This window comes from Arvicanthis niloticus, chromosome 2 (genome assembly GCF_011762505.2).
Source record: "Arvicanthis niloticus isolate mArvNil1 chromosome 2, mArvNil1.pat.X, whole genome shotgun sequence".
Taxonomy (NCBI): domain Eukaryota; kingdom Metazoa; phylum Chordata; class Mammalia; order Rodentia; family Muridae; genus Arvicanthis; species Arvicanthis niloticus.
In genome coordinates, this window is record NC_047659.1 from 82,255,380 (window position 1) to 82,269,035 (window position 13,656).

Consider the following 13,656-nt stretch of genomic DNA (forward strand, 5'->3'; position numbering starts at 1 on the left):
TAAAACTTTCTTGGTGAGGAGCAATTTCTAGGTGTAATTTCTGCATCTCATGAATGTATCCCATTGGTTGGTGATTTTCATAAGCATTGCTGTTTTTTTAGTTGTTTGTGGCAGCAGGTATCCAGCTCTCAGAGAGATTTTTCTTCCTAAACTACTGCCTCATGGCTACTTTTACAACCTTATAGGGGCAGCTTCTTCATCCTCGATATTTTACCTGACATCTAGGAGAAGAATGGCTTCTAAACATGTCAAAGATCTTGTCTGTGAGTCTTACTTTGCTAGCAAAAACTGGTCATTTCTCTAAAAGAGTTCCAAAAAAGGAGAACCTATGGTGAGAAAAATAAATGTATTGAAAACTCATTTGGATAGATGGCTGGATGGAAAAACAGATTTGTAAATATGAACATCATTTTGAAGACAGAGTCAGGGGAAATCATCAGCAAGTTCACAAATATGATTTGTGACTTGGAAAAATTTAAGACATTGTCTGATTCAATGATCTGATCTTATAAATGGTGAACATGGGACGCTTGCAAGCTAGCATAAAACCAGATGCCATCAGGGGAAAATCAAGACATTTCTATTTTTGATACTACTTAGAATAGGTTGGATACGATGCTAACAGTAATACTGAAACAGCTTAGGGGCTTACCACAATGAAGACTTTGTTCACATAAGCCTCATTTCCAACACAGGAAGCCTGGAGAACCTGCATGATACCCAAGGTTGATGAACTCTCAGCACCTGTGACAGAGCTTGGAAAGTAAGCATCGACAATTATGCATGACATTTACAGACTCATACTTGCAAGTGACCCATCACAGATCCATCCTCAATTAATCATGCTTTTCTTGAAGGAGATTAAGACTCTTCCTTGTATTTTTAGAAGGGAGAAAACTGGAATATTTTTAAATGGTCCAAATATTTGAAAACCCTTATTGATCATATAATCATGATCAGACTTCAAGTGTGTTAAGTCATAGATAGCAAGAGGAAACATGAAACACGGTGAGATATAGTAAGATTTACCTTAAAAATAAGATGCTTTGATCATTTGAAAGATATAGCTTGTCAAAGTGCAGTCACCAACTTATCATGGAATGCTCACTCAAATTAATACATTTTTTAACGCAACCCCTACATCTAAGGCTCAGAAAACATCATGCAAGAGGGCTTAGAAGGATTGTGAAATAACATCTTATTTCTTCTAAAAACAAAAGGACATAAAGTGGGGGGGGAGTAGAGAGGAGAAGGTAGATTTGGGGGAGTTGGGTGGTTGATTATAATCATTACACTTTGTATGAAATTCTCAAAGAATTAATGAACTATTGAATTATTTTTAAGGTTATATTGATGATTTGGTTAGATAATTTGATTATGGAAAATACATTACAGAATCAGAACTGAGTAGTCAAAAATATTCCTCCTATCCTGGAGACTACATTATTACGTGGCTAAATTAGTAAGAACCATGTTGTCATAGAATATTTATATATCTAAGGAAAGGTCCAGTTAGGCTTTGCAAAAACATTGACTTAACAAAAAAGGAGTTGGAGGAATATAACATCATTTCTGCTGTATTCGTGCAAGAACCTTGCAGTACAGGTGGAAGAATTCTTTACAGGACAGGTCCAAATGGCAGTTTGTTTTGACTATACCATTACTGAGTTCAAATCCAACTTGGATTTGATGGTGAAATCAAAGGGAAAAGTGAGCTCACCAGCTTACTATGACTATTTGACATTTGTGTATTAGTATTATCACCACAATTGAATACACTTTTCTCAACTTTATATACTTTAAATCAGATATTGTAAGGCAGCCCCAGTAAATGTCGTCAACTCCAGGAAAGAAACATTTTCCATTCTTCGCATAGACAGTACTTGATTGTGATAAATTCACCCAGGAAAGGTTACTGAACAAGTACTTCCATTCTTCAGCTTGGGGAATTTCTCTTGGTGACCCTTGACCTCTATCACCCTGCCAAAGGTCTTTATTGCTTTCCTTCTTCATTAGTATAGTTAAATTTAAAAATCAGAATCACAACTGCTAGATAAATTCTTGAATGAGTTCTTGACTATACAGAGAGCTCAAAAAGTATACCCTGAAAACTTGAATAATCAAATCAATAAATGGGTGAGTGAACTGATTAGATTTCTGAAGAAGAAATACAAATATACAATAGAGACAAGAAAAATCTTCAATACTTATAAAACATCAGAAAAATGAGAATTAAAACTGCACTGAGATTCCATCTCATCTTGATTCCAATGGCTATCATCAAAAAAGAAAAAAAAAAAAAAACAAACTCTATTGAGTTTGTAGAGAAAGTAGAATCTTTATATATACTGCTGTTGGGAATGTAAATCAGTATGGCTACTATGGAAATGAATATGGATATTGAAGCAATAACACAAGCTAAACAAACAAACAAACAAACAAACAAACAAATACCCACCAAACCAAAATAGACATACTACTCTATGATAATAGCTGTATCACTTTTGGGTACCTACCTGAAGGAATCTACCAGGAGTCTTCAACAATGTGCTATAGAGATGCTTGTGTACTCACGTACATTGCAATAGTATGCATAAGTGCCACGTTGTTGAAATTATTCTAGATAACCATCAACATGTAAATATATAGAGATAATCAGTGATGTCCACACACCCGCACATGTGCACACACACAGACACACACACACTCCCCTCATATAGTTTATTCATTCATAGCAAAGAATGATACTATGTTATCTACAGAAAAATGAATTGGACTGGAAATTGCATACTAAGAGAAATGAGCCATAGAGTTGAGTACTTGAGTACTCAAATGCAGTACTTGAATACTGCATTTCTCTCCCATATGTGGAATCTAGATTATGTATGTATGATACTATGTACATATAAAAGTAGAAAAATCTGTCTAAGAAAGGGTAAGTTTAAAAGAGGATAATCTGAAGAAAAAGACAAAAGTGTACTGATATTTGTGGAACCTAGATTTAAAGTTGACATGAGAGGAAAAGGAAGATTATTTGGTAAGAGGAGGTAAATGAACCAAGGGAAGATGGTGATGGGTGAATATGAGCAAATCATAATGACAAGTGTATGAAAAATGCCATCAGGAGCTCCTTGTTTTATGTGCTCACTAAACAAAAGAAAAACAGATAAGGAAAGGATTGGTCTCTCCCTAAGATGGTTTCAAATGTAATCTTCCAGAGAAGCAGGATTTTCTTTCACCTGTTTTTTTGAGCATTTATTTGGGACACATATTTTAATCAGTAGTGTGTTTTTTTCATGTTTAATTTTCATATAACCCAGAGGTAAATACTATTATGTAAATCAAGGAAACTAAAATTTGGAGCTGTTGGGTAACTTTCTCAAATTCTCAAAGCTAGTAATAAATGGGGCTGGAATACAAAGGTAGTTTTGGCTTCAAAACCTGAGCCCCCTTCACCATTATGCAACAGAGGACAACAATACCTATCATATCCATGTGCACACACACAATGGACATGTACAGGAGAACACTACATACCCTTGAGACACTCCTTATGGTGCTTCTGTGCCACTGAGGGTCACAGACAATACAGAGTATATCTCTGCTAGAGTACTTGCCCTAGAAAGAGAAAGTGTTCTGTCACTAACATTGAGAAAAAAATGAGCATATAGCTGGATAATTCAATTAGAGGATGCTATACAAATTATAAGGCTCCAGGATGGAACAATCTGGTTTTTAAATCAATTTAAATGATAAAAATGCTGAGCTAAATAAGTATGGAGAAGGACCGTGTCTTGGAATCTTGGAAACATTCCAGGCAGAGAGAACAGCAGGATTAGAGAGAGGGTGAGAACATTTCAAGGTAGAGCCAAACAAAAATGAACAGAAGTCAGCCTGCCATATGTGAGGAACATACAGGCCATGAAGACAATTGGATGAAGGAGAGAGATTAACGTAGACAAAAATCAAATCAATTAAGGTCTAGTAGAACACGAAAAGGGAACCCCGACATCTATCCTTGAATTTAAAAATATATGGAAGGCTGGGGCATTAAACAGTTTTGAAAGACCGAAACTTTTCTTCCTAACTTTTTTCCACGAGTTTTCTCTGCCCAAGTTACTCTACCCTTTATTCTCTCCAAGACCTGGTGATATACAGATTTAATTTTTGTTATGAAAACTACTGCATTCTTTTTAGCCCCTTTGACAACAATGTTACCCATTCTTTGTCAAACAGTCTGCAGTTGTGGCAGATATGCCTTCTCAGCAGCAGATGACGTTAGCAGACCCAACACACATATGTCTCCAGAAGCCAGTGTACAAAATTTTGACCATCAGGAAGATATGTAATTACCATTTGGTAGCCCAGGAAACTCAGCATGTGAGGAACGAGGCAGAAAAAATGTTATCTGTGAATTAATTATAGGACATGATGCCTCCTGTAATCTTCTAAGGAGTTTCTTAGTCTGCTCTGGAATATTTGCCTGGCATATATGGGATCATGTCAAGAATCAGTTCCTTGTGTATCTTCAGGCAAAGGTCCAAAAGTTTAAAGGTTCAAAGGTCCAATGGATTAACAACAACAAAAAAGACTTATATTTAGGATTTGGTGATAAGATGTAGAAGTTGAATTTAGAAAGTGACAAGAAAATATGCTCTACAGTGAAGTCTCACAAACATGGTTCATTGCACGCAGTAGATTTGTGAAACATGCTAATGCCTTTTGCTCATTAGAAGCTATATCCTAAATCTCACATTCTTTCCTCTCCTAGATAGATTTACAATTCTTTTTTTATTTGCTCTTAGTTTTAAAGGGCTTTGTAGCCTTCTCCTTTTTCTCTCTTGGTCGTTTTTCTAATAAGTGCCCAGAGCTCTTGGCATAAAGAGAGTAACTCACTCCTCACCCCATAACATTAACAGTGGGAACAAATGCTGGCACACTTTATATAAAGAATTTAAAAAGGCTCATCCATGAGCTCATTATTTGTCTAGCCACATCTAAGTTGCTCAAAATTATTCTTTATTTTTTCCAAATGAACAACCACTCTATATAGAAAATGAGAAGCCACTCAGAGATGGTTCATCCAGGTCTGTACTTGACCTGCAATAGGAAAGTTTAATGTTGAGATTCCTTAGAGAGAAACTGGAGTTAAGAAACTATCCCAGTGGGAAAATTGTTTGTTCTCTTAAAAAATTACTTAAGAGGGTTTAGGCTGGCCTATTAATGTCTCTGATAAATTGATAAGCATAGACATCCAAGACTGAGAAACTCATGAAATGCTAATGAAAACTTGGAGTGCATTTGTTTTAGAGAACACTGACGCTGAACCCAGTGATGGACATATTTGGTGGTAACATTTTCTTCTTTTCTCTTTAATTAGTAAGAGGCACTATCACCATCTGCCTTATTACCATGATGTTGAATTTTTTAATTTTTAACTTATAATATTTGATTTTACTGAACTAAGTAGCAGTAATGGTATTATACACATATAAAATATGAAACATCACATCAATTTATTATTTTTGATGAAACTGGAAGTGAAAAAAGTTAAGAGGGAGATATAGGTGAGATATCAAGAGGTAGATACAAGTTGAGATAGTAAACATCTTTGATTTATACCTAAATGTTTTGTATCTGTTTCATTTTCTTCTAATATAAATTATTACATGATCATAAAAATGTAAACAACTCAGAGGCATAAGAAGTAAATAAAGTTCTTCTCATCATATCTGTCAACTAGTTTGTCTGAGAAAATTATGGTAACAGTTTAGGAGGTGTATTCTGAGACTTTTAATGTTTATATAAGGTTACACAAGGGTGTGAGCCCATAAAAACACACACTTATACATGAAGCATATATGTTTGTATAAAAGAAACGAGAGCACTATACATATTCTTGCATTTACAATTCCAGTTGTATTTCAATGGTGAATTAGTCTTCCTGTTTAAAATTTTAATTGACACACAATAACTATATATATTTACATAGTACAGTGTGATAAATATATATATAACATGCAATTATCAAATCATGGTAATGAGTGTTTCTCAGCAAACATTTGTAGTTGGTTTGTGCAAAGGGCCTTTGAACTTGTCTTTATTAATTTTTTCTTTCTATATTTTTCTTCTTTTAAAAAATTTATTCTTTAATCTTTTTTTATAGTCCAGACTTTATCCCTCTTCTGGGTCCACCCTCTGACGATTTCACATCCCATATCTTCTCTCCCCATGCCCTGTTTATCCTCTTCTCCTGCCACTGTCTCCAAGAAGATGTTCCCACCCCTACCCCTACCCCACCAGACCTCCCCACTCCCTGGGTCCTCAAGTCTCTTGAGAGTTAGGTGCATTTTCTCTGATTAAGTCCAGACCCAGCAATCCTCTGCTGTATATGTGTTGGGGGCCTTATATCAGCTGGTGTATACTTCCTGGTTGGTAACTCAGTGTCTGAGAGATCTCGGGGGGTCCATGTTAGTTGAGACTGATAGTCTTCCTATGGTGTTGCTCTACTCCTCAGCTTCTCTGAGCTTTTCCTTAATTCAACCACAGGGGTCACCAGCTTCTGTCCATTGATTGGGTGCTTAGTACCTGCATCTGACTCTTTCAGCTGCTTGTTGGGCCTTTTGGAAGCATGTTAGCCCCCTTTTTGTGAGCACACCATAGCCTCAGTAATAGTGTCAGGCCTCGGGGCCTCCCCTTGAGCTAGATCCCAATTTGGGCCTGTCACTGGACCTCCTTTTCCTCAGGCTTTTCTCCATGTGTGTCCCTATAGTTCTTTCAGACAGAAACAATTATGGGTCAGAGGTTTTGACTGTGGGATGGCAGCCCCATTCCAATAGACTCAACTCATCCTTCTTTTTTTTAATTGAAAAAATATTTTTTTCATACAATATATTCGGATCTCACCTCTCCTACCTCCTCTGAGATCCATATGACCTCACTTCCTACTGGGAACTACACCCTTTCTCTCTCCCCAAGACAGACAGGCATCTAGAGCATAGCAATTAAATAACAAAGATAAAAGTGAACAAATAGATTTGAGTAGGAAAAACCAACCAAGCATAAGAGTCAAAAAAAAAGAAAAAAAAAAGCACAAGAAACAATGATGCAGACACACATGTTCATAGATGAAATGTACCTACTGTGCAAACTATAGTCACCTTAGAATGCTGTCTAGCATTAGAGCTTATTTTTCCTGTCTACAGTTTTTTACTTTACTATTTTTTTACCTGTTGATATTAGAACAATGAATATTTGTTTGGTAAAATTTAAATTTGTTAGTTTTATTTCTCAAAGGACAAAGAGAAACAAACTCTACATATAGAAAGTAAGGGGTATAAATAGTCATGGTATAAGCAGCTATAAGATCTTTATAGGGAATTGACTCTGTGTGTTAGTCATGGTTTCCTAAGAGAGCCAATAAGATGCCAAAACAATGCATGAGAAATTTGTCTTGGAACTGGTTCTGTGATCATGGTGTCTGAGCAGTTTCACAAAAGGATGTTTGTAATTACATAGCCAGGAAAACCTTGTAGTATAGTTCAGGACTTACTGTCAAAGAGGCTACATCTGGGACATTGGTGGTGGTGGTTTTAAAGTGAGGTAACTGCGCTGTCTGGAGACTAAAATTCTAAGAACCAGAAACTCTAATGTCTGAGTACAGGAGATAGTGGATACCCAGCTCAAGAAGTAAGACATGACTCACTCCTGTCCTGCATCCTCTCCTCTTGAGCTCCCACAGCATCAGAGGATGCCAGTATACACTGGCAAGGGTGAAGCTTTATTAGGTGCACTGGTTCAAATGTTTATTTCTTTCAAAAGCACCCTCACGGATACTCTCAGAAATGTTTTCTGAGAATCCACTAGTAGACAAAAGCCATTAGTCCAGTTTTAATGTGCAATGTCATTGGTCCAGAAATTCTTTTTTTAAAAATCTAATAGAAGTAAGTTTTTCATGTACATAACGGCATATGATAAAAATATGTTCACCATAGCACTGTTACAAAAAGGAAAAGATAATCTAATACTTATGAATAAGACAGAATGACTAAATTAGTTTACATCTGCCTGTGCATTTGATACATGTGATGCAATGGTTGGAATCCAGCTGTTTTAGGTTGGGCATGGCTGAAGTTTGTGAATTGGGTTTATGTTTACTCCACATAACTTTTATCTTCCTTGTGCCAGAGACTGTTGGAAGAATCATGTTTCTTTCATGGTGAAAGTCAGGACAGCCAGAGGGATCACCAACCCAACAAGTTCTATTAAACCCCTGATTACATCAGGCCTGATATCCTATGTGTCAAAACAAACCATATGACCAGGGTCAACAGGAATAGGCAAGAAGTTTACTCTTCTTTATGGAGGAATTCAGGGTTGACTGGAAGGGATAACCATTTGTCAATAATATAAGGGCATTTAGCCATCAGCATTTCACCAACATCCATTCTAATTTAATGTTTCAAAGTTGTATCCTTATTTTACGGCTCACATCCCAATCTCCTGCATCTAATTTCAGATTTGAGGCATGGCTTCAGACAGAGCATAAAAACATATGCTCTTTCTTCTCTCTACTCTTTTCCTTGTTTTTTTTTTTTTTTTTCTATTATGAAAATGAAAACGTTAAGCCAATCATCTCTACTTTAGCTGGCCACAACATTTCTACACGTGTCTTTTGGCAGCCTGTGCATGAAGACTAGGACTGACTGCTCATGTCACTGTATGACTAACATGTTAGCACAGGCTATATCTGTTGTAGGATACAATAGGACTCTGTAAGATTTTTTTATTGTCAGATTCACCGATACTAAATTCTTCCTAGCCTGATGTTCTTGAATCCCGTCAGCTTATACTCTCAGTTATCCATCCTATACTCTCTTGATGCTGTTACTTATATCTGTATACTCAGAGCCTCTGGGGTGTGTCCTTAACAAGACCTTTCCTGTTTAAGTACCTTCTGCAGTTTCATGGCACAATCTAACACCTTGCCTATGTTCGCCATTGCTCCTCCTTCCTCCAGTCCCTTCCCTCCTGCTTCAGTAGTCATCAAAGGAAGATGAGTGCTGGTGTTCCCTAAGTACAGGTTGAACTATGGAATGAAATGGAGGTGCCAGGCTAGTACAGACAGCTCTGACAACTTCAAGTGGCCACTGAGAGTCTTTGTTCATTGTGTTTGACTTGGAGTTAAGGGCATCTTTCTCCCTCTCACAAGAAGCAGGGGTTAAGGAAAAGGCAGAGAAGTCTTCCGGACCACTGAACACCGCTCCAGGGCCCTTTTGGTTCTCTAACTTCCTCTTTACATATATTAGAGATTGGGACGGGGGAAGAAAATAAGCTTATTGAGACATGATTTCACAAGACACGAAATCCAGTTCTACTTCTTCTAAATAAGCTTCAGTCACATTCTGGCCCACAGCTGTTCTGCCTTTAAAACACAACAAGCACAAAAACAAATCACATTAGCATTAGATAACAAGAGTGAACTTGAAGAGGATAAGATAGAGCTTCAGATTAGATCAGTATTATATAGTATGTAGTTAACTAGAGTTTCCAGCCAAGACCAGTCATACTACTAATAAACCTGTTATGTTTAAAGGGTGTAAAGCAAGTGGCCTGCCTTGGTTAAAATGGTCACCCTTATGTTGTTTTAAACAGGTGGCATTCTAGGAATATGTCTACAGTGACTAAATTAAGAGAATCTTAATCCTCTGTATTACAACTTCAGCTATCTGCCACTTGTGATGTGGTGAGCCAAAATTGGGTTAAATATTGGGATGACTGACTTCCTCGGGGTAATGTTCTAGTCAAATTCAGAACATTTCCATTCTTATTGACATTGTAAATAATAGTATTAACTCTAGGATAGACTTCTGATGCTCATAATAATATAGAGGAAAAGTGTTGATGGAAGAGGAATTTGTTTTGTTACTTCCTAGGTACATGCCCATAGACAGTTTAAATGCTCCAAATTTCTATGTTTTCATCTGAGAATTGAGAATCCCAATAACTAATTTATAGTCTCATTGTAAATAAATATATAAATGATTTTCCATCTTTAAGCAAATACATAGTAGATGTTCAATAGCTATTTGTCTTAGTTTACACATACACACACATACACACACACACACACACACATACACATATAATTTTTTTCTGTGAAAAAACACCATGGCTACTTTTATTAAAGAAAGCATTTAGCTAGGGGGCTTGTTTACAGTTTCAGTTTCAGAGGGTTAGTTCATTATCATCATGGTTGGGAGCATGGCAGGTGTGGTGGAGAATTAGCTGAGGCTGAGTACGAGGAGAGACAGAGGGGGCGGAGAGAGAGAGAGAGAGAGAGAGAGAGAGACAGAGAGAGAGAGAGAGAGACAGAGAGAGACAGAGAGAGAGACAGAGAGAGAGACAGAGAGAGAGACAGAGAGAGAGACAGAGAGAGAGACAGAGAGAGAGAGACTTGACCTGGCATAGGCTTTTAAAAATCTCCAGGCCCACCCCAACAAGGCCACACCTGTATGTCTATGGGGGTCATTCTGTTATAAATATGCTTGGCTAGAAAATATTTACTGCAATTTTTGACCTAGACTCTGCAGAAACTTCTTTGTTTGAATAACTGTTGCTTTTTATAAGTCATAGTTTCAGAGAATCTGGTAAGGGAATTCATGTTTTGGATTATAGCTGTTTAATCAAAATAGAAAGTAAGTAAAAGAAAGTGTTCTATTTTGGGAGGTAAGGCCCAGCAAATATTTTGGACAACATCCAAAATATGCTGATATTTGATGTAGTTGCTCCCACAATTTGTTCTCTTTTCTTCATCCTAATGAGTACACACTACACCATCACATCCCTCTTTTCTTTGATTACCAGTTGAAGAATAGTTACCTCTGTGTGGATAATGGAGGTGTTGATGGGCTTTCATGGATGTCAGCATAATCAGGAGAAAATTCCCATTGATTTTCTTGAGGTTTTATGACCTGACAGTGAACTATTCCAACAGGGTCTCAGGTTGCAACTCTTGTCTCCAGCTGGTGATGTTCTTCTGAAAGATTTTGGTACACCTTTGAGAGACTGCTTGATTGTGGTAGGTCCCTGTAGGGGACAGTTAGCAGGGGATTCCAGTGATGGAGCAATGAAACTCAGTTTGCCCTGATTTAGGTATCCTGTGCTGGGCCAAGACATCTTGGAATCTGACATTAGATCATATATTTTTGTCATATTTAAGCACAGCACAATTTTGGAAAAAAAAATTTCAGATAACAACTCAGCCCTATGAGTTCAACAAAGCTTAAGACATGTTTACACTGAAGCTCTTTACAAAGTACATATGGCTTCATCCCTAAGATGGTTCTTGTTGACTTAGAAACAATGCTCAAGATAAGGGTCTTGGAAGAGTGATGGAGGTAAACAGAATCCCTGTGAAGGTCAGGAGGTATTCTGACACCAAGGTAACACAGAGTCACTTAGCCTGTTGTAAAATACAGATGACATCTCTCACAAGGATGAGTTTTATAGCCTAGAAATAATGTTCAAAGTTTAAGGGGGAAGGGGTCTGGGACAAGTAAAACATAAATTCTGGAAGTTATCAGTGGAACCCAGCTCATAAGACAGCAAAGTATCACTAGGTTGTAAACTACATCCATTCTCAGCATTCCAGGAGGAGGGCAGGCTATACATCTTTCCTTTGAAGGGTGCCTGAAAGTTTAACCTTCCTGGTTTCTCCAGTGCTTCTCTGTGTACACAAGCACTTTTTGTCCATTACACTTGATGAAAAAAGAGGTCATACATTTGAAGGAGAGGAGGGAGGGCTTAGAGGGAGAAAAATGGAAGGGAGAAATGTAATTAAAATTCAATCTCAAAAAATAAACAAAAAACCCGTAACCCTGCTTTTTATTCAGTTCTTTCATGAGCAGGGATTGCAGCACAATGAATCCACATGAACGTTTCACATTGCATAGCTTTTTGATAATTTTTAATGCTCTTATAACAAAAATGTATGATAAAAATATTATAGTTTTAAAATATATTTATAGAGATATATTGTATATATGTTACAAAATCAAATTGTTTTCTCCTGATACAGGACAAAGTATCACGTTATATAAACTCAGTATAAAGTTAAAAATATCTATTTGCATCATAAGGTCAGAATAGAGTTGCCTGTATTTTCTACTAGAACCTTTTGTTCTCACATCAGGCCTCTAGTTCGTGTCAAATTGATTTATTTTTAGAACATCTGGAAATTAATTTTTACTTTACCCCGTGTAGATTATTAATTCACAGCAATTTCGTTTGTATATCAAAGGATTTCTGGGATGTACGTTTGGTATTCCACCTAGATGAAGGTTCTTGTGTGGTACAGCACACACTGCATCACTTGTCTGAGCTATTTGTTGCAATCAGCACCACTACAGTCTTGTATTTGTATTCCTCACAATTCATATGTTGAAACTTGGCAATCTGTGTGTTGGTATTAGAAAGTCAGACAGTTTGGGGTAGTTAGTGCCCTTATAGAAAATAAAGATGAATATCCTTTATGCATTTTACCATGTGAGGAGGCAAAAAAGTGCTGTATATAAATCAGAAAGTGGCCCCTACAGACACTGCCCTGTGCTGAGGTGATTCCGTTTGTGTCAGTGTATATTTGTGATATTTGTGCAATGATGAAATCGTCTATCAGCACATTTCTCAGAATGGTATCCCCATCGGAAGCCATACATGATCCAGGATTGAGTGTTCTCCAATGGTGGAGTGGGGCAAACTTTGTCAATGGAAAAAACTGCTGAAATGGCCTTTCTTCACGCGAGAGGTTTGCTCAGTAGATGTTTGTGAGCTCACCGATTAAACCCATGCTTACGGTGGTTAGCAGTAACTCCTGGTTTCGATAGCGTGCCTCCCCACAGATAGGCTTACTATTTGACAAAGCCTTTACTTCTGTTTTGTTAACCCTTTAAGCCACATAAATACAGCTATTACTTAAAATCAGAATTCAGCCTACTTATTTAAGGATCATCTTATTCAATAGATTGCTAGAGAGGAAGAGTTGCCCAGAAGCACAAATTATAGTGTCTCACTTTACTTAACAGACTTCAATAACTGCCAAATAGAACTGACCTAATTTAGAATGAAAGTGGTAGAACCCAGAGACAAAGCAAGAAAACAGATTTCCTCTTGTTCCCCAGAAGAAAAAACATCCCAACTTTCAGCATTGTCTGTAGATGTTATTTAGTAAGAATTCTTGCATTTTACTCTGCAAACCAGTGTGGTTGCTGATTGGCTGGCTCTGGGTAACTCGGTGGCTTGGCCCAACACTGCAAACAATTCCAGCCCCTCCTTGATGACTTACCACCTACAAATGCAATCAATTGTTTTTGAGTATTTTACTTGCAGAAACCTGCCAAGATGTCTAGTAATACAGTGTGACACATTATTTTTCTAGGATGTATTTAAATAAGGAGTTGCTGAAATCTTATTTGTCAAGAATTCAGAATTTTATCTTGAGACCACAATTGTTTGAAGGGTGAAAACATGTTGTAGATTTATTTGAGTAGGAAAAAAAATTCTGGTTCATTCAGGTAAATTAAGTTCAACCCAACTGTAGATTGTAAATACTTAATGTCTCATTGTACAGTTATACAGGCTTTACAAAGCATCTCGATA